The following is a 22,499-nucleotide window of genomic DNA, read 5'->3' on the forward strand; positions in this document are numbered from 1 at the left end:
TATTGCCCCCTCCTACGTATATATCGCGAAGAGACCATGAGGATAGAATCAGAGAGATTAGAGCCCACACAGAGGCATACCGACAATCTTTCTTTCCACGAACAATACGAGACTGGAATAGAAGGGAGAACCGATAGAGGTTCTCAAAGTACCCTCTGCCACACACAGTCAGGTGGCATGCGGTGTATGGTTGTAGATGTAGAAATGCCGGTTCTCTAAATTTTCTCAATAGTGTTCCTCGAAAAGAACGTCGCCTTCCCTCCAAGGATTCCCATTTGAGCTCTTAAAGCATGTCCGCAGTACTAGCGTGCTTATCGAACCTACCAGTAGAAAACCTAGCAGCCCGCCTCTGAATTCCTTCGATCTCTTCCTTCAATCCGACCTGGTACTGATCCCAAACACTCGGACAGTACTCAAGAACAGGTCGCACTAGCGTCCTGTATTTAGTCTCGTTTACAGATGAACCACACTTTCCTAAAATTGTCCCAATGAACTGAAGTCGAGCATTCGCCTTCTCTACCAATGTACTGTATTGCATTGGGGACCTAGAAACGACGCAGAGGCTTTTGTCCTCGTCGTAGCCTCAATGGTTCACAACCCCACAACAGGCTACAGCAGTCCACTTACCCTACTGGCGCCCCACACCGAACCCAGAGCTATTGTGCGGTTCGGTCCCCAGTGCGTTAGACCGCACGGCTAACCGGGCGGGCTTCCCTACCATATTCCTCATATGCTCGTTCCATTTCATATCGCTTTGCAACGTCACTCCCAGATAAGTCGCTCAATTATCGCGTTACGGCAACGACTGCACTGTTTTCCGCGTCCCCCGACACGCTTTATACAGGGTGAAAAGTATTTAAGCCGACAAACCCTGGGAGGCTCTAGGGGACATCAAAACAAATACTTTTCCCTAATGACATTTTTTCCTATGAGAAGTATTTAAACCGGTAGAGGAAGATTTCTCTGGTAGCAAATTAATTAAACCAACTAACACATTTCCATTTTTTTGTGACCAAAAGACAACACATTAACACAACCCAATTTCAATTACAGTATATTTTCAAAAATGCCTCCATTGACACGTAAACAAAGGTTACACCGTCGTATCATGTTCTGTCTGACACGGGCAAAAACCGCAGGAGTATCCTGAATTGTTCTTGCTGCTGCTACTATCCGGGCAACCAGATCCTCTTCTGATGCAACAGGAGTTGCGTAAACAAGATTGCGCATCTCTCCCCACACAAAGAAGTCCAGAGGGGCATATCTGTGGATCGAACAGGCCACGGTACAGGACCATCTCTGCCAATACACGTTTCTGGGAACCGTCGGTCCAGGAATCGACGCACACAACGACTGAAATGTGCCGGCGCCCCGTCATGTTGGAGCCACATGCGTCGTCTTGTAGGGAGCGGGACGTCTTCCAGCAATTCTGGCAATGCTCTGGCGAGAAAATTGTACGAGTAATAGTTCCTGCCATTTAATGGCGTAGGTAGCAGATTCGGCCCAATTAAACAGTCCCCAACAACACCGACCTACACATTACCGAAGAACCGCACTTGATGAGCGCTAGTAATTGTGGCATGTGGGTAATCCTTACTCCAAACATGGAAATTGTGCATGTTGAAGACTCCATTACGTCCGAACGTTGCTTCACAGGTAAACAACACAGAGGATGGAAAGTAGGGTGCATTTCACACTGTGCTCTGGGTGGATAATCAACCGGTTCCAGGTTGTGGACACGCTGTAACTGAAATGGACGTGCCGGCCGAAGTGGCCGTGCGGTTAAAGGCGCTGCAGTCTGGAACCGCAAGACCGCTAAGGTCGCAGGTTCGAATCCTGCCTCGGGCATGGATGTTTGTGATGTCCTTAGGTTAGTTAGGTTTAACTAGTTCTAAGTTCTAGGGGACTAATGACCTCAGCAGTTGAGTCCCATAGTGCTCAGAGCCATTTTTTTTTTTTTTTTTTAATGGACGTAACAATTGCTCTCGAAGGACTATTCTTACATTCGTCTGATTCGTCCCCATGTTACGTGCAACTGCACGAGTGCTGATTGAAGGATCCCGCTCCACATGCTGCAAGACAGCTTCCTAAAATTGCAGCATTCTTACAGTGCGACGGCGTCCCTGTCCAGGTAATCTGCTAAATGACCCGGTCTCATGCAGACGTTGGTACACAGCAGCAAAGGTCGTATGATGCGGGATACGGCGATTAGGATATTGTTGTCGATAAACCCGCTGTGCAGCTCGTCCGTTGTGGTGCGCTACTTAGCACGCACCAACCATATCAGTGTACTCACTACACGTGTATCGCTCCATTAGTAAACAGACGATGCACTACTACACTGGTGGACAGCAGTTGCCTACAACTGAAGAGCGTAACACGCCCTCTCACAACTGAAGATCGTAATACGGTGCATGGGGGCTTATTTATTAATTTTGAAAATCATTTTTATATTTCGTAGCTGTATGTCCGATTACGCTGTGTCTCGTAAACGGTTGGCCCTGACTCGTATTATTACGCAATCTGACTGCATAGAACAACAACAAAGAATGAAATGAAAATTTTCGTTAACACAATTAATTAATTAAGTCCCCAGCAACTATAAAACCTACGAAACCAAAGCACAAGTATAACTGTTCTGTGTGTGGAAGTATAACTCAACGTACACATCTGGCACGGTTCTTCTTCAATAAGACAAGAAATTTCAAATACCATTTATACTGACGTGATAAAAAAAATTAGAAATACTGTAATTGCGCAAGAAAACCAGAATTACACTCTAATACAAGAACACAAGCCAGATGCTTTGTTGACTGAACCTGTAATGACGCATTATTCAGGACATTGAAATAATGAGAAAAAAAAAGAAAAGGAGTTTGTTACCTTCATTTATATTGATGAAAAGCACTCTAATCATTACAATATCTCCACACCGACTCGCTACTACCACATCTCAACAAGAACTCCCTACTACGACCTCTCGACAAGAACTCTTCACTACGACATCTCAGCAAGCACTGACTACTACGAGTTCTCAACAAGCACTGCCCTCCGCTACTTCTCAATAATCACTGCCAGTGGAGGCGGCGAAACAAAACTCTCTGGCGCTGTGGCTCAGTGTAGCCAACTTTCAACGGTCTCTAGCAACTGACGAGCGTAATACGACCTCCATCGGTTTCAATAATCCTCGTAAGAAAAAATGACATTACAGGAAAAATATTTGTTTTGATGTCCTCTACAACCTCCCAGGGTTTGTCGGTTTAAATACTTTTCACCCTGTATAACCTCCACAGCTAGTGCTGCCACTTACCATCTGTGAGTGCTTATTGCAAACTGGTATCGAACACGGGGTATGGTCACATTAACGTGACCGGAGCGTGTAAATCCTAGCGCTGGAGGCAGCTGAGCTGTCCAGCCCTACGCCTGTGAATTCCGGGGCAGAGCGGCGCACGCCATCAGGGAAGCCAGTGACCGCGGCAACAGGGCCACACGCAGCACAGAAGAGCAGACCGGGGCACGGTGCGACCGTTACGCGGCCGCCGTATTTCAGCCCCTGTGACAGCGCCGCCCCTGTCTCAGGTTTTTTGCAGCCGTAAATCTCGCCCTTGGCGCGTCTAAGTCGCGCCTGGGACCGGTGCGGCATCTTCTGACTACCGCTGTGCGACCGCATGCCGACTCCTGTGCGATTTCCTGTTTCCCATGCAGCAGCTTTGAGAGTCGGCGGAAATCGAGGTACCAGCACACACGCAGTCTCGGATCCAGCGTTCCCTCACTCCAGCCAGGATGGACGCACTTGACCTCTTTCCACTGAAGGCTGGAGCCACTTTGCCGACCGTAGAACTTTCTGCCGGGACTTCTCTTACGTGGGCACCACGCCGTGGTCTAAAGCCGTCGGCACATAGACCGTGCATTCGCAGGTTGAGCGTGCCGAGTTTCTGAGGAAGACAACGAGGGCTTCAGATACGGAGCACAAGCTCGGATTAGGTAAGGATGAAGAAGGAAAGCGACCGTGCCATTTCAAACTAACCATCCCAGAATTTGCCTTAAGCGATTTAGGGAAATCACAGAAATTAGGATGCCCGGTCATCCTCCTAAATGCGATTCCGGTGTGCTAACCACACCTCTATCCCGCTAACGTCATAGCGTGAAAAAGCACGTTGGGGAGTCTTTCCGAACGGACAGGACAATATCTAGCATGACAGATAGTCTAAACGTGCGTTTGAATGTTGACGAATGGGGTGACAGAAGGCCACCTACGTCACTTGCACGCCATCTCCCTCCAGTACAGAGTCGCGAGACGCCATACTGGCTTTCAGTTGAAGCTCGCACGTATATGCCGTTAGTAATCAGCAGAAAATTGACGATCTCTCGGAAACCCGTCGGTAATGGTATGATATGTTGTAATGAAATGACAGGAAATGTCATATTGGTGGTTAAAGAATTATTGTAATTTGCATATTACGAAAATATGCCGTTTCAAGGCATCCATAAGAAATGCAAGTTTCTTGGTGAAGTACGTTGTAATTAAATGTCAGTTAATAACATTTTTACGACCAAATCTTTCAGTTAATAACAAGTCTACGATTACAGCTTAAAGGAGACGGTAAGATGCAAAGCATGGCCACAGAGCAGTCATGCTCGGTATAGCACAAGGAGCAGTGTCCTAGAATTGATAGGCAACCGCTGATCTGTTGCTAGACCGCGTTTCACTGCATCCAAAAAATGTTTTACTGTCCCTCGCGTTTTCTCATAGGTTCTGGTATTTTCTTATACTCTATAATACTCGATGCTACGTAAATATAAATGCGGTCTTTCCGAGGAGTAAGTTTGTTCGTTTGGCTTGATCCACAAGATAGCTTGCACTACTTACAGTCTGATATTTTGCAAGAAATTCAAAGGGCTCTGAGCACTATGGGACTTAGCTTCTGTGGTCATCAGTCCCCTAGAAAGAACTACTTAAACCTAACTAACCTAAGGACATTACAAACATCCATGCCCGAGGCAGGATTCGAACCTGCGACCGTAGCGGTCGCGCGGTTCCAGGCTGTAGCGCCTAGAACCGCTCGGCCACCCCGGCCGGCCGATATTTTGCACTTTCTTGTTTTAAGTTTTGTATTTCACACGTTGTAAAGATTCTGCTGTTGAATAGGAAGGGTAATCAAGTAAGAATGACCTTAGGATTTTACTAAAAAATTGAGCATGATGAAATAATTTTTATATTATGTGGAGAACTATTGTAAATTTTTCCGCACTATTTGTAATAGAATTTTTATAAGCCGATGTCCGTATTGACTGGACATGGTACTTTCCTTTTTACCTTATAACATGGCCATTGATATTAAAGTTTTCAGTTACGTATACTAACGACAGAACAACATGATGAGCATGTGGACAGTGGGGGAAACGTGCGTTTTAATGGAGCTAGCGTAGGTATTTTACTCCAGTCCATTTCATAAACAGCGTGATTTGGAAACCAGACATAACCGAGAACTGCTCCTGGAGCGCGCTGCGATCGCGTATACCACATTGCGGCACACGTACCGTATGCACAAGCCGCATCGTATCTGCGCGTTCACCAGCACGTTGAACTGGGCGTGCTCAACGTTGACGTTCGACACGGTCCATGTGCCGACGGCTTGAGGCTTCCATGCCCAACGTTTCGTCTCGTGATGATGGAGTCATGCTGAGATATTGCGTTGTCGCCAGAAAACCATCAAATTCGATTTTCTTTTATCAATTTCCATCATTTCTATATAGGTTGTACGCACGGATAGGCCACAGAAATTCAAAAACACAAAAAAAGTTAGTCAGAAAATTAAAAAAAATACTGTAGACAAAAATTTTGTGATAATGCCAATACCAGGCGCGCAACCCCGTGCTGTAGAACCCTCCTCATTGAAACTGAATATGATTTGGATGGGACGTTGTTAAAGACCACAGGTTTAATCTATACTGCTATATAAAAACAAGTCGTTTAATGTTGCTACAAAAAATCTTGACAAGTTCTTGACCTATTTACTTCAAATTTTACACGATGCTCTAATGAACATTCGGATGGACGTAGGCTGTAAATTGTTTTAAACAACAATGCACATGTATTCTGTTATTACCGACTGAGAGAGAGCGAATGCTGTGCTGCACTCTGCTGTGAAGATGTGGAGTGTTGTTTTCTTTCTCACAGTCAGTTTTAACTACGATGGCGTGGCATTTAAACCATTAGACAAATTATTTCTCCCATTATAATCTTTCTTGTTATATATGTTTTTAAATAAAAACTGTATACGCAGCAATGGGCTGTTTTGTTTCCTTCCTCGCTGTTGGTTTTTACAGAAAACAGTGTCCGCAGCTCGTGGTCTACTGGCTAGCGTTGCTGCCGCTGGACCACGAGGTCCCGGGTACGATTCCCGGCCGGGCCCGGCATTTTCTGCGCCTCGGGACTGGGTATTTGTGTTATCATCATCATCTCATCATTCGAGACGTGGCGAGACTATAAATGGGGAGATTGGGAACTTGTACGGGCGCTGATGACCACGATGTTGAGCGCACCACAAAGCAACATCATTTTCATCACAGAAAAGAGGAAAGATCAGAGAGAGGGATGAAGAGGAGATGGACAAAGAGTAGGGGACGAGGAGATCGACAGAGAGAGGGAGGGAGAAGAAGACTAGAAAGTATTACAGATTCCCATGCATATCCATTCGAAATATCGTGCTATTAATTAAACGACGATCGGCTGCAAGCTCGAAATTTGAACTTGTTTAATGATGTTTCAGTCACGAAACTAAATTATTCTTAAAGGATCATTACTAATATCACTGATGCATAAGACTGTAATACTGATTAAGTAAGTTAACAATAATCACTTTTTTAAAAAAATACTGCCATTAACCTGTGACACAATGTAGCAGAGGTTACAGTTCGTGAAATGCATGTATGTGTAACATCTTCCACACTATACTTTGTACCAGGATTGTTAATATTTTTAAAAATATCAAGAATTCGATATATCGATAATTAAAACATATGATTATCTGCCTTCGATATATCAAAAAAGTTGGCGATGTATCGACGGGAGGAATATCGACGTACCAGTCAAAAAAAAAAAAAAAAAAAAAAAAAAGCTGCACATTATAAACATACTGCCAGTCTTAGAGCTGTATATTTAAGTACTGATTTATTATTAGATATTCTGTACATCAACAAGCTAGCAGCCTGCTTATCCACCTTAGAAAAAGAACTGAAATGAAAACGACGTACGTTCACCCTTGGCGATAACTACTTTGCTAACAAACTGCATGAAGGGCACAACAAAAGGTGTCCGATGGGTCCTTCGTTCAGTTTCTTCACATACTGGATTTGTCTGGAACACTTAATGTCAACTTCCCTGTTTTTTTCATTTCTGCAAACGCCAGCGCCCTGCAGCTGTAGTGTTACAATTGCGTGGTGAAGTTAAACGTTGCAGTTTGTGTTGGTAGCACCGTGCGCCGATTACGTCAGCTTTTCCCATCATACGTCTCCACCCACCGCAAAGACCAGTCTAGTCATTTACATTTTTGTTCTTCAGTTTCAGCAACTGTTATTGAAGAATGCAGATGCGAAGAAATAGCACATGAGTTGCGTTAAAAGTTATTTTTTAACTCAACTGGTGTGCTATTTCTTCACATCGGACATCTTGTTATTCCATTCACACCGCCACCCCTAGTGCATTTCGACTCCTTTGTGCCAACTATACTTGCTTCACACTCTCAAAGAGAGACTGGACGTGATGAAAGCTAAAAAAGTATTCAGACTCCTTCACGCAGTGAAAGTAGAAATATGTTCTACAGCAATTTGAAAATAACAATATAATATAAAATAAAAATATAGGCACTCGATAATCCCATTTCGATGTATCGGTGGAAAGAATATTGCCGGTATATATCGATATACAGGGTGATTCAAAAAGAATACCACAACTTTAGGAATTTAAAACTCTGCAACGACAAAAGGCAGAGCTAAGCACTATCTGTCGGCGAATTAAGGGAGCTATAAAGTTTCATTTAGTTGTACATTTGTTCGCTTGAGACGCTGTTGACTAGGCGTCAGCGTCACCTTTCTTCGAAGGTGCTACTGTAACTGGACTACAGTATCTGGAGATGTTAGAGAATTGGCTGTTCCCTCAGCTCGAACAAGAAGCACAACAATTCATATTTCAGCAGGATGGAGCGCCACCACATTGGCACTTATCTGTCCGTAACTACCTGAACGTCAACTACCCGAGGCGATGGATCGGCCGCCAGGCAGCCCGTGACAGAGCACTTCATCACTGGCCTCCAAGAAGCCCTGATCTTACCCCCTGCGATTTTTTCTTATGGGGGTATGTTAAGGATATGGTGTTTCGGCCACCTCTCCCAGCCACCATTGATGATTTGAAACGAGAAATAACAGCAGCTATCCAAACTGTTACGCCTGATATGCTACAGAGAGTGTGGAACGAGTTGGAGTATCAGGTTGATATTGCTCGAGTGTCTGGAGGGGGCCATATTGAACATCTCTGAACTTGTTTTTGAGTGAAAAAAAAACCTTTTTAAATACTCTTTGTAATGATGTAGAACAGAAGGTTATATTATGTTTCTTTCATTAAATACACATTTTTAAAGTTGTGGTATTCTTTTTGAATCACCCTATATTTTGGTTAAAATATAGATATATCTATATTTTATCAACAAGCGTACTTTGTACAATGCCTTTATGATAGTAACACTTTGACACGTCTGTCACATGTGCTTAAATACTCCAAGAAAATGCCTTCTTCGTGTTGTAGGTATTTCCCACAATGGAACAGAAATTGTTTCATTATTCACTTGGCAATAAATAAACGAATCAATTGACAGCACATCACAATAATAAATATAACTACCTTGCTGTAGGGCTTACAAATTACTGCTACTGCTACTGGTATTATTATTATTATTTTTATTATTAGTGGCCGAGGAAAGGTACAAAGCATTAATAGTCTCGGTTCTTCCAATTTCTATCCGCTCAATGGTAAGGTGTCCAGCGATTAGGTGGTTTACAAGCAATAAGAACAGTGCAAACATTTTCAATTGCTAGAGTCTAAGTCGGGGTGCAAGGTTTGGGTGAAGCAAACGTTTTTAGGGAAAGAAGTGGTGTAGAGGAAGAATGTTTTGTAAAATGTGTCTACCCTCAACGTGGATTATTAGCTTCCATTTCTGAGAAACGACTGTAGATAGCACTCGCGATGCACAGGGAATTATTTCATTCTGTATAAAAAGTTGTTAGATGTAAACGGTACCAAATGTCTCACTGACTCATTAGTTCGTGGATTAATAAAACGCCTACAAAAACCAAATATAATTTATCTTTGCTTATTTTAAAGATGAGAGTGTTGAAAGAAAATTATTTTTCATTCTGAAGTTTAGTTAGACGCTAATGTTGGCGATGGTGGTGGTGGTGGGGGGGGGGGGGGGGGGGTAAGAGGGGGTACTCGCCAATAAATGATTGTACTCAGGAGTAAAGATCTCAGAAAGGTTGGGAACCAATGTTTTTAAAGCTACTGTCATGGAATTCAACGGTATACGTTAGAATAACATTAATTTTTCCTGATGGGACTGCTACACAGAAGAACACCCTTCTTATCAATCGTGGGACAAAAAACTCTCGGCTTTCGTAAACCAGTTTTACGAGAAACAGAATTAATTTTTAAGTTGAGGAAGAATGAAGATCACCGAACATGACGTAGTTCTATTAACAGAGCGAGAAGAAATGGGACCGCATGTCTCAGGAAAGTGCAACACGATAGTCAATGACGATGTCTGAACGTTTCAGCCGGCCGCTGTGGCCGTGCGGTTCTAGGCGCTTCAGTCTGGAACCACATGACCGCTACGGTCGCAGGTTCGAATCCTGCCTCGGGCATGGATGTGTGTGATGTCCTCAGGTTAGTTAGGTTTAAGTAGTTCTAAGTTCTAGGGGACTGATGACCACAGATGTGAAGTCCCATAGTGCTCGGAGCCATTTGAACCATTTTTTTGAACGTTTCAAACTACATCTTCATCGTGAAGAGCAGTTGACCTCATACCATCTCGCGAAATGCAGTGTACGTATGAGACGTACAACCACGTTACATTTTTCTGGCTCTAGTGCTTAACTGACCTAGTAATGTCTTATGAAGGAAATGAAAATGATGATCTAATGTCATGAACACATAAAACCGGCTGCTGTTTCATCTATTAATCATGATTTATGTTAGTCTTATAGGAACACAAGTGATGCCCAGTAGCAGCAAAGCGAGTGCTATTTCGATACTCAAATGTCGTGCCTGTCGATCACGTTCTTTCTGGAAGCGTACTGAGTGCAGCACAAATAGTGTTCACACAAATGTGAACAGCGGCTAATTACAGTTGAAAATCAATCATGTTTGATGTGACAATGATGACACCTACTTCTATTCTCCCGCATCACAAAATGGTCTCACTCCTCATATCTCAGATGAATACGCTCACTTCACTGTGACTCACACGTAATTCTAAATCACCCATAGCCGATCTTGCGAGAAAATGTGATCTCATGCCATTTGTCAAACCCATCGAAGCAATTTCCTGTCTAGTAGCAAACATGGTTGTGTCACGAGCTATACACGATTGCAGCATCACGGATGCTTCGTGTGAAGTCAGCTTTATAAATTGCAAGCGTTTTCATAACACACAGGTAAAGAGCACGTCATAACATTCTATGCAGTCTACGTCACAGAACATGTTTTCTGAACCAACAGACCAGAGGTCTGTGCCGCACGTATTCATCCGTGTTTCTCAAATCTTACTTTGGACCCCCAAACTTTCTGCACCATTCTTAAACTAATGAGAAATGATTAGCTTCTCATGGCCGTAGTTCATTGCAATGTAGATTTTTTTTTTTTTTTGTAGAAATTATTTATTTCATAATTGCAGTTTCTACAGTAAAGAGGCTTATTTTTGACAATGATATGTGTACTTGTCAGATTAGTTTAGCTTAATTTAGTTATGTCATGTTTCGTAGATCATTTTCACGATTATTCTGTCGATATGATGTGGAACAAGTCAGATTACAAGATATACCGGGTGATCAAAAAGTCAGTATAAATTTGAAAATTTAATAAACCACGGAATAATGTAGATAGAGAGGTAAAAATCGATACACATGCTTGGAATGACATGCGGTTTTATTAGAATAAAAAAAACAAAGTATTGATAGACGCGTGAAAGATCTCTTGCGCGGGTCGTTTGGTGATAATCGTGTGCTCAGCCGCTACTTTCATCATGCTTGGCCTCCCCGGTCCCCAGACCTCAGTCCGTGCGATTATTGGCTTTGGGGTTACCTGAATTCGCAAGTGTATCGTGATCGACCGACATCTCTAGGGATGCTGAAAGACAACATCCGACGCCAACGCCTCACCATACCTCCGGACATACTTTACAGTACTGTTCTCAACATTATTCCTCGACTACAGCTATTGTTGAGGAATGGTGGTGGGCATATTGAGCATTTCTTGTAAAGAACATCATCTTTGCTTTGTCTTACTTTGTTATGCTAATTACTGCTATTCTGATCAGATGAAGCACCATCTGTCGGACATTTTTTGAACGTTTGTATTTTATTGGTTCTAATAAAACTCCATGTCACTCCAAGCTTGTGTGTCAATTTGTACCTCTCTATCTACATTATTTCGTGATTTATTCAGTTTTCAAATTGATACTGACTTTTTGATCACCTGGTATATACACACATGAATAGTGCTAATATTAATATTACTGAAATTTTTGGTTCTACACATGCAATTACATTCAGAGATAAATATTTGTTACCAGTTCTGAAGCAGAAACTCGTTCATGGAATAAAATGAGTTGTTCAAAAGAAATGATTTTAAGCTAGATATTAAACTTCACCTGCTACCTGCCAGATACTTTATGTTGATGGAAAAATGATCAAAGATTTTTGTTGCGGAATAATGTACTCCTTTTTGAGCAATTGACAGCTTCAATAACGGATAGGAAAGGTCAGAGGATTTTAATGTCTGACATGTGCTGAAGCAAAATCGTTTGCAGTACCACCTGCAAATGGCCACAAGATTGAAACTGCAGTTGTGAAATAAATAACTTCTACAGTCAACAGCGAATATGATTGTCATTTAAAAAACCTCACAGAAATGTTCGATCGCAAGGAAAGAACTTAAAACTCGGTAGTTTCTTATGTCATGAGAACGTCAATAAAAAATCAGACATGTATCTGTTTAAATGCGAACATTTTAGGTTAAGGTTTACCGCGACTGTTATTGACATTAAATGAAACAAAAAGTTTACTGTTACCAGTCACTGTTTATTTACCTCCATGACGCATTTCAAAGGTTTAAACCTCCATTGTCAGGTGGATTTCTATTTGTTAGCGTGTGTGCGTGCTGTGTTACGATATTTTGGAGGAAGTTATGACACTGTCTAGTGGAGAAACAAAACACTATTTCAGAACATTGTTTGGGTTTCTTCTGACAAAAAACTAAACGTATATCTAACGGTAAAAAGAAAATAAGAAAAACAATCTCTAGTGGTCACAGGTTCCTTTCACTGTCATAACACATCACATGTATGTTGTCAAGCTTGGAAATAAAGATGGCATCCGGAAACCATTAGTTGGAAGGATCATATAGCAGAAGATAAACATTATCACAAAGTCCAAAGAATATACACCGTAAAAACACTATTATAAATTAAGTTTTAAATTATTTTGGAGATCTTTGTTTTGAGGTGTTGAATAGATGCGTTGCAATAAAATTTTCAGGTGGTATATAAATCGGTTTTTGTCAAGTTGATATAGCTTAAACTTCATATTCGTTTATATAATCAGGTGACGTGTTGCAAACTTTAAGTACAATAATTGTGTTGGCTACAGTTGTAAAACTGTACATAAATAACATTTTTGGATGGGATTCATATATAGGAGGGAGAGCTATATGCCTCATTTGTGTGGCCGTATTATCCGTAGTTGCTTTATAATTCTTGACGGTATTTTTGTTCTGTCGTTGTAACTACAAAAATAAGTGAGTTTTTCACCAGACGCGTTTCGCTTCATTGAGGAAAAGCATCATCAGTGGTTTGTAATTAAGTTATTTACATTTTGATTTGCTCTTAGATCGAAAAACAGTTCGTTAAGAATAGGTTGATTTGTACTTACGGTGATTTTTCGGCTGACTTCTCGCTTATTGGGAAATGCCGTCTGCTAGCACATCACTGTGTTTCACACTGATAATTTTGGTATAAACTTGTTATTTCATTTAATGTATATGTTAACGATGTATTAAATGTGTCATTCATATGGACAGAAGATAAGAAAGTAGCATTGCCAAGTAAATTATATTTGTCTATGTTAAAATGGTAAAACTAAAACCTGTGCCTCCTTGATACACAATAAAGAAAGAAAATTTCGGAAGAGACGTTAAACACAAACCTCTACTTGTATAATGAATTACTTAACTGAAACATCCAGACAGACTAAAGCTCTGGGAGCTCTAATAACTCAGACTTTGCAATTCGTGGGCAACCGTCTATTATTGTATGATATATCCAAGCACATCTTACAAGCCACCCTCGCAGCAACAGTTCTTTGTTCAGCCAGTTATCCTTTCTTCTCAGTTTAGTTTAATGTTATTAACATTCTAGATTGCAACATTCTCCGGGGTGACTGAGTGCTCCGATCGCGATTCTTCAGAGAGTTACAGCATAGAGCCTAAGTGAAGGACGTTGCTACAAAAATAAAATGATTTAGCTAACACTTAAAGTAGTAAAGGAGTTTTGCTATTTGGGGAGCAAAATAACTGATGATGGTCGAAGTAGAGAGGATATAAAATGTACACTGGGAATGGCAGGGAAAGCGTTTCTGAAGAAGAAAAATCTGTTAACATCGAGTATAGATTTAAATGTCAGGAAGTCGTTTCTGAAAGTATTTGTATGGAGTGTAGCCATGTATGGAAGTGAAACGTGGACGATAAATAGTTTAGACAAGAAGAGAATAGAAGCTTTCGAAATGTGGTGCTACAGAAGAATGCTGAAGATTAGATGGGTAGGTCACATAACTAATGAGGAGGTATTCAATAGAATTGGGGAGAAGAGGAGATTGACTAGAAGAAGGGATCGGTTGGTAGGACATATTCTGAGACATCGAGGGATCACCAATTTAGTATTGGAGGGCAGCGTGGAGGGTAAAAATCGTAGAGGGAGACCAAGAGATGAATACAGTAAGCAGATTCAGAAGGATGTAGGCTGCAGTAGGTACTGGGAGATGAAGAAGCTTGCACAGGATAGAGTAGCATAGAGAGCTGCATCAAACTAGTCTCAGGACCGAAGACCTCAACAACAACAACAACAACATCCTTTACAGAAGAAGGTCTTTATGTAACAATTCTCTAAAACAGATTCCACAAAACAGAAAAAGGAAGAAACGTTTCAAGTTTAGCGTCTTCTATACAGCGCGGTCATCAGAAGCGGGGTTGGAGTTCAGACAGGCTGAGCGGTGCCATGCGGCTGCTCTAGCGCCTGAAGGCAGGCAAACCCTTCGACACCCTTCATTGGGTATGCCTGTCCTCAGGTGCTAAAGCAGCCGTGAGGCATCACTCAGCAGAATAGGTGTCTGACAAGCACATTTGTAACGTGCTCACCAACGGTATGTGGGTGGCACCTAGGGTGCTGGAGGAACCCTTTGCCATTCTATTCACACCCTACTATGTAGGACCATGTGAACCCGACACTTAAAAGGCAGTAACCAACAGACATTCCAAGATATAGAAAATCTTATCATCTGTTAAAAGAGGTCTTCTCGTTGTATGAAATATTCTTCTACTTCGGAGCCACGATCGAGCTTATGACACGCGTCAAATTCTGACGTGTATTTTAGAAATTGTTTCGGTAAAAATCTCTATTTCCAATTTTTCTTTGCTTGCATATCACGTCTACCTCTAGGTCTTCGATCACGTGTCCAGACATTCTAATGCCTTGAATAAATTTCTTGCGTTTCCAAAAGCGAGAAAATAATGATTAAAAATTAAAAATTCTGATTTTTGTCCACATGTAAAAATTGTTTTTGTATAATTTCTGAATGTTTTCCTGCCGTCGTAGTGAATCCGAGGACAGATACGGTGTAGCTCTCCCCGCTAGTACATCCTGCATAAACTCTTCATACCTGCGTACTGTATTCAAGCCTGGCAAATTCATAATTCCTTCATGCCTCAGAAAGATGCCAATCGTTCCCAGAATGAGATTTTCACTCTGCAGCGGAGTGTGCGCTGATATGAAACTTCCTGGCAGATTAAAACTGTGTGCCCGACCGAGACTCGAACTCGGGACTTTTGCCTTTCACGGGCAAGTGCTCTACCAACTGAGCTACCGAAGCACGACTCACGCCCGGCACTCACAGCTTTACTTCTGCCAGTACCTCGTCTCCTACCTTCCAAACTTTACAGAAGCTCTCTTTCAGGAGTGCTAGTTCTGCAAGGTTCGCAGGAGAGCTTCTGTAAAGTTTGGAAGGTAGGAGACGAGGTACTGGCAGAAGTAAAGCTGTGAGTACCGGGCGTGAGTCGTGCTTCGGTAGCTCAGTTGGTAGAGCACTTGCCCGCGAAAGGCAAAGGTCCCGAGTTCGAGTCTCGGTCGGGCACACAGTTTTAATCTGCCAGGAAGTTTCATGCCAATCGTTTATTACAGTGAACTTATACTGTTAAGTTCTCTTTCCCCTTACTCGTTTCAGTACCTCTTCATTTGTTAGTCTACGTACCCACGTAAACTTCAGCATTCTTCTGTAGTGTCACATTCCTAAAGCATCTGCTGTGTTCTCGTCTATACTGTATATGGTCCACCTTTCATTCCATCTACGACGACACTCGAGGCAAATATTTTCAGAAATTAATTCCTAACACATTTCTATGTTAATATACTAATATACTCATCTTTTCGAAAAATTGTTTTTTGTCATTGACGGGTGGCTTCCGTCAGTTAGTTTGCTGCGCAATATAAGGTGCGATCAAAAAGTTTCCGTTCGAAGGCAGTACAATCCACAATCGGTATGTCAGGCAAAATCACCGTAAGCACTGACACAATCATTCCGACTACGCAAAAGGTTGAAGATGCCGATTTGGTAAAAACACTGTGTCCTGCTGCATGAAGAAGTCCGTAACTGCCTGCTCGTACATCCGACAGGAACCGTCGACCCTGAACCGAAACTTTTTGGTCGCCCCTTATAATAAAACTGGCTACTACCGCCAGTGTCTAATTTCTTAATCCAGTTACCTCAGAACTACTTGATTTACGTCGACTACACTGAATTACTGTCGTTCTAATTTTGTTGATATTTCTCTTACAAGCTATTTTGAAGATACTATCCATTCCGTTCAGTAGATCTTCGAAGTACTTCGCTGTCTTTCACTGTCAAACCTTAAAGTTTTTATTTCTTCTCCCTGAATTTCAATTCCTTTCCAAAATCCTCCTTAGTTTATTTCATTGCTCGCTCGATGTACAGACTGATAGCATGGGGAACATGTTGCGTAAATGCTTCGTCTATGCGTAACTACTGTAACCTACATCTACTTGAACCTGCTTAGTGTATTCACAGCTCCGCTAACAGCCTCACTCCGCTGCTACTCCCTCCTATCCTTCTGATTCCACAGAATCTGTCTGGATTGCACGGAGAACATTTGGGCAGGATCGGCCAAGATTTCGGCTCACTGGCTACGCCCACGCCATAGCGCCAAAGCGCTCAGCATCACTTCACATTTCCCCCACCGCCACGTTTGTCTGTCTGAGGACGAGGAGCGGGAAAAAGGGAATCAGCGAATGCGCCTCATGTAGATGGCAGTACAGTACTGCATACGGCTTGGTTTTGTATTTCACATTTCTCAGCAACACAGATCACAAACAAATCAATTTTCAGTGTTAATTAATTATTTTTGGCGTGCTGAATACGTATTTTTTATGTGGTAAGAAACATCGGCATACGGATTGAAGATGCCACGTAATCGTAAAGTATTTACTTTCATAATCGAAAAAACGTCTTTCACAGAATTTTCGCTCGAAACATTGTAACACTTTTGTAACCTCATTATGTAGATTTGGAAAATGTACCTGAGGAAAGCAATGTAGACGTCCTGGACAGTTTTAACGTAAAAAGATTTGTCATTAAAATTGGCCAGTCAATTACATCTGCACATGCACAGGGGAGCTTTCCGGCAAACGTTTCTGAAAAACGATTCGAAAACAAATGTAAGAGTGGCAGTGCGCTCAAATTCTTTAGAAACTTTCCTGATAATTCTTGCAAGGACACAATGAATCCTTCAAATCTCGCGGTTTCTTTAACGCCAGTGAGCTTAGGCTCTGGGCTATCTTTGTCAGAATGTGTCCCTTTTACAACGCGAGTTTTCTTCTAAATGAATCCCCTCCAAATCAGAAAGAAGTGACCTTGCAGTCTTGCTGTAGGCAGCGTGCAGTCAAGTCCATTTGCAATGAGAAGTCTGCAATCAATTCCGGATGTTCTAATTTTCGTTCCAGCACTCCTTTCTCCTTCATAAATTGAACAATAGCGGGTTTTAAATCGAGAAACCTTTCCAGGCATGCCGCTTGACTTAACTTACGTACTTTGCAGTAATACAGTATATGAGGCCTCCATACTCTTCGTTCATATCCATCGAAAACTGTTGAAAACGACAATGTAATTATGTGTGCGACTTCAGAAATTTTACTATTCTTATCAGCAGTTTCTTCAAGTGCTCCATGCCTGTGAATTTAGCACAAAGTGCTTCTTGATGTGCAGTACAATGAATCCCGTCTGTCGGTCGTTGTAATTTTTTGCTCTTTCATTGTCATCTAAATGTTCAAATTCTTTCTGCATGGTACTGTAATGTCGTTTCATAGCAAATAAGCAGTACCCCTCGCTTATATGAATTGAGAACTTTTATCCTTCTCTTCCATCATTCCCATTCGTTGTACAGGATTGTGACGATAGACCGCTAGACTGCCTCTTTTTGTGCTAACAGCTGCTGGATCTGTCAACGACACGAACAAAAAGCAAAGGGCAAAAGCGCTGATAGCACTATTCTCAGACAGAGTTGTGCCGACCGAAAAATGTCGCACCGCAATGTTACATGAAATGTCGAGCAGTTCAGGCTAACTCCGAAAAGGGGCGAGCAAAACAGAATGACAGGTCGGGCCATCATGGTCCGCACGCGAGCTGCACATGACGCACTAGTGAAGTTTGACACGCCGTGGCCGGCCTTGGTTTAAGCCCTGGGGAAGTGAATATTGGCCGTGTCGGAATCTTACTTGGTGCTGGCAAGCCTCAGATTCCCTCCAGTACCGTAGTATTACAGCAGTAGGTAGCTGGGCACCGCGCGGGAAGGCGGCCCAGCAATGGCCATACCTACAAGCTGTCCGACCGGGAGCCAGGATGAGGGTCCAGCACGGGTCACGACCATCACGCCGGGTCGGTACGGTCGTGAGCAGCAGAGTGCAGCCCCGCTTAAACCACGTCCTCTGTGCGGTTTATCCGAGCCGCGTCTGGACAGAAAACAGTGTCCGCAGCAGTAAACCTCCTCCCTCTTTATTCCTCCATGTCGCCTGCCTAGTGGTCCTTTATAGGTCGTTACCTTCACAGTGAGCGTTGCACACCAGTCGGAAGCTAACCGACTGTACGGCAATGTGGGAGCCGCAAGTAGTGGCGAAACGTAGTGGAGGAGCCGGGATGGTCCTCACTTCAGCCAAGAAGGCCCGCCGAGCGCCGTCGCTTTTACTGCGATGCCGCTAAGTCAGCGTCATTTTGAAAGCCTTCTACTTTATCTATTGTTAGCTGTTTCTAACACTGTAGGACTGGTCTTTGCAAAAAAAAAGTCAGTTCGAATATATGCATATATACTTACAGTTACACAACCTTTACTTGAATTCCATCGACGAAACTTCGGACGTTGTTGATGGATATATCGTGAGTACTTTGTGTAAGAAGCCCATGGTCTCCTATGGCTAGTTACAGAACAATAATGTAATTGTGATTAAAGCAATTTATTGCCCCAATCAGCTTTGTTTGCGTAAAGAAGGGTTTTCAATACACTAGTAAAGCCTGTAATATGCAGGCGCCAAAACGTACAAGACAAGTCTCAGATCAGCAACAAACACTGTTGTATAAACGAAACCGAGATGTAGTGAATGCAACGGAGAAGAATGTTTTCCATCCGGCCAGAGCCGGAACCGCTCCACAAAAGAGAATACCAGCGCGACTCACACTCCAGAGAAATTAGGTCACTCGAGAGCTCAGCGACACAGGCACGGGCACAGGCAATGCCTACTTAAAAGAAACAATTCCTACACTCGCGTCAGTGTGGAACTGCGGGAAAACTGACCGCGGAAAAGATGTCAGTGTATTCAAAACGGGAAAGACCATGGTTGGTGTAAGGCAAAGTAGGGCGAAACCGGGTACCTCATTTTTAATTCATGTAGATTATTTTCATTGATCAATAAATTTGCAAATTAAGGTTATTCAAATCTTTCCACACCCCGTTGGATAAAATAGTGTAACCATTTAAATGAATGGAAGAATTTGAAAACAAAGAAAAGGTTTATTCTGCTGCAAAAAATACATGAAAACATATAGAAATCCTTATATAGACCTATACTGCCAATGGATACGAAAACTCTTTTTTTAATATCAAAACTCGTTTTTAACAAGGAACTTCAATAATTCCAAGTATTTCAGTAACATAAGCGAAGTTCTCGATAGCCGGTCCTAATTAAAAACCGAAAACACAATTGATTAAGAACAGAAATATCAGACCAAGTAGTTTTTTAGTTCCGTAGACTGGGTCCTCTTCACCTGATGAAGTATAAGAATATAAGTAGAATTATTGGAGGTATGGATACAGTGTCTGTCTCATGAACAATGTTCAAGTACTGTGGAATTAGAAAACCACTTAGTCTGATATTTCTGTTCTTAACAAAGTATATGTATGTATTCACCTTCGTTACAACTTGACCTCTTCGTTTCTTTCCCATAAAAAGATATCATTTTGAGTTTGTCTTGTCTTCTTTATTTTTCCTGGCTTTTTCTTCAACTTCCAAATCACTTTTGTATGGAGAGCTGGTCAGGATTGCTGATTTGCCCCTTCTTCTTCTTGTGATTTCTTTGCACTTTCTGCCAAGTCAATCTTTGAGGGAGACATTGGAAGCATTTGGCAACCCGGTTTTGTCCCACCCAATGTATCCGATTTTGTCCCACAGTGCAAGATTGAACAAATTATGGCGGCGGGAAGTTAGCATTCACATTGTGTGCATCATATTAATATTGAAATACGCTAAAGACCATGTTTAATAGAAATATTTACTTAATTATTTTTATCAGGTACTGTTTCTCTACAAGACACAGCTCGAAGAACCGCTTCATCGAAGAAAATTTCAGAAAAGCTTTGAAAGACAATACGTGTTCGCTAATGACGTTTATTTACCACTCCCAGAATGACGACTGTTAATATTTCTGAGTGTTATGAGGCCGGTGGCAGCACTAGTCCCGGAAATCTAAAACTACCTGGTTCGACCTGCACAGCCGGGTTTACCATACCTTGCCCTGTGCCATGGCGTACTTCATCTAAAAGACCAGCAATGTTTATCAGTTGCAAACAAAATAGAGAGACGTGTTCAGGATCTTACCTATTCTTCTTCGCAATTTTACAGCAAACTTTGAAACATCTGATCCCAAGAACGGTGTTATGTACGAAACTGAGGTCAATACTGAAATATTCTTTTCTTGAATTTAATTTTGTAATAGACTTAGAGGACAGTTCGTTGTAAAAAGTTTTATTTCTTGTTTTGTCACATTCTATGTTGCTTTGGAGTTGGTAATCGGACAAAATGCTGTCGCTAACATTGTAGCATGAATCGTTTTCAGAAGGCCGTTAGTATTTAGGATGTTCCATACTATTAGGGTCAAAATTATAGGTTTGGTAGATGGTCCTAAACTCAGCGATTGGAGATAAAGAACTAATGTTAGGAAACGAATATCTAGTTCCTTATTGACATAAACAACTTATCGCCGACAGCATTATAACAGACACCCATCAGTCTCAGTGCATGCGTTGCAGTTGAACGGTCCATCGAGAGAACTCGACTCTGGCTTCAGAATGATTCGGCCCCTTTGCTTACACATGTTAAGTTGACGCCGTCACTGCTGGTGCTGCAGTACCGATCACACTACTCCCTGCATGCGCTTCACGGGCACTTTGACTGGTGGAAACCTAGCTGTCCAACGCCATCTCTTAAAATTCTACCGTGTCGACGATTCTCCGACGAGTGCGCTCTGTACCTAGAAGTTTCTATCCAAGACGATAAATTCCATCCACTTAGCATGAGGACATTTTCGAAACTTTCCTCCTATCTCACGTTTGGTTTTTCGCTCAGTAAGTCCGAGTGGTGAATACACTATCTCATCAAAAGTATCCGTACATGCCTACGCATTGCGAAATTGACCATTAGATGTCACGACAGGCGGAACCGCGAATATAAAAGCAGGCGGAGTGTACTGTGGTGTTAAGTGGAAACGCGAAGGAGCAACCATAGGTAAACCAAGACCAAACGGACTTCCTGTACTGGAAAACAGGGGGACCGTCAAGCATCGCGGAGGGTGTATGCAAAAAAAAAAAAAAAAAAAGAAAAGAAAAGAAACCCTCATGAAATCAGCGGAAGAAACCACTCGTGAGTTCCATAGTGCTGACATCAGTCGACCCGCAGCATTCTTTGTTCGTGGAGAGTTAAAACAGAGGGCAGAGAGATGCCACTGGTTGGTGGATGACTGATAACGAGTGATTTCAAGTGATGAGTGACGATATACTGTGGGTTTGGCAGATACCTTGAGGACGTTGTGTGCCACCATGTATAGTGCCAGAGATGATGCTCTAAAGAGATGGTGTTACGGAATGGGACTGTTTTCCGTGGTCAGGGTGTAGCTTCTTTATAGCGCTTAAGAAAATGCGAAGTGCGAAATCACATTTTATAACATTGTGTACTTCGGAGACTATGATTGTTTGCGTCAGCATTACAATGCACCCTCTCATAAAGCCGCAAGTGTGAGGCGATGGCTTGCGGACAGTAACATTCTTGAAATGGACTGACCTCCTCAGCATCCGGACCTGACCCTAATGGAACACCTTTGGAACGAGTATGAGCGTCGATTTTGCCCCAGTTTGGTTGGTTGGTTGATTCAGGGGAGGGGGCCAAACAGTGAGGTCATCAGACCCATCGGATTAGGGAAGAATGGGGAAGGAAGTCGGCAGTGGCCGGCATTTGACTGAAGCGATTTAGGAAAATTACGCAGAACCTAAATCAGGATGGCCGGGCGCGTGTTTGAACCGTCGTCCTCCCGAATGCGAGTCCAGTGTGCTAACCACTGCGCCACCTCGCTCTGTCTTTACTCCAGCCCCCAGTGTCTGATATTACTACTTCTGGTTTCAGCTCTTG

The 22,499-nt window shown here is 42.4% G+C and overlaps 1 protein-coding gene across 1 annotated transcript in view; it reads left to right on the forward strand.

Annotated features, from left to right (window-relative positions):
* LOC124619519 (agrin) overlaps positions 1-22,499 on the forward strand; it is a 311,708-nt gene that overhangs the window by 199,458 nt on the left and 89,751 nt on the right. The gene's annotated exons all lie outside the window — the stretch shown is intronic.

Source organism: Schistocerca americana, chromosome 6, assembly GCF_021461395.2.
Source record: "Schistocerca americana isolate TAMUIC-IGC-003095 chromosome 6, iqSchAmer2.1, whole genome shotgun sequence".
Classification (NCBI taxonomy): Eukaryota; Metazoa; Arthropoda; class Insecta; order Orthoptera; family Acrididae; genus Schistocerca; species Schistocerca americana.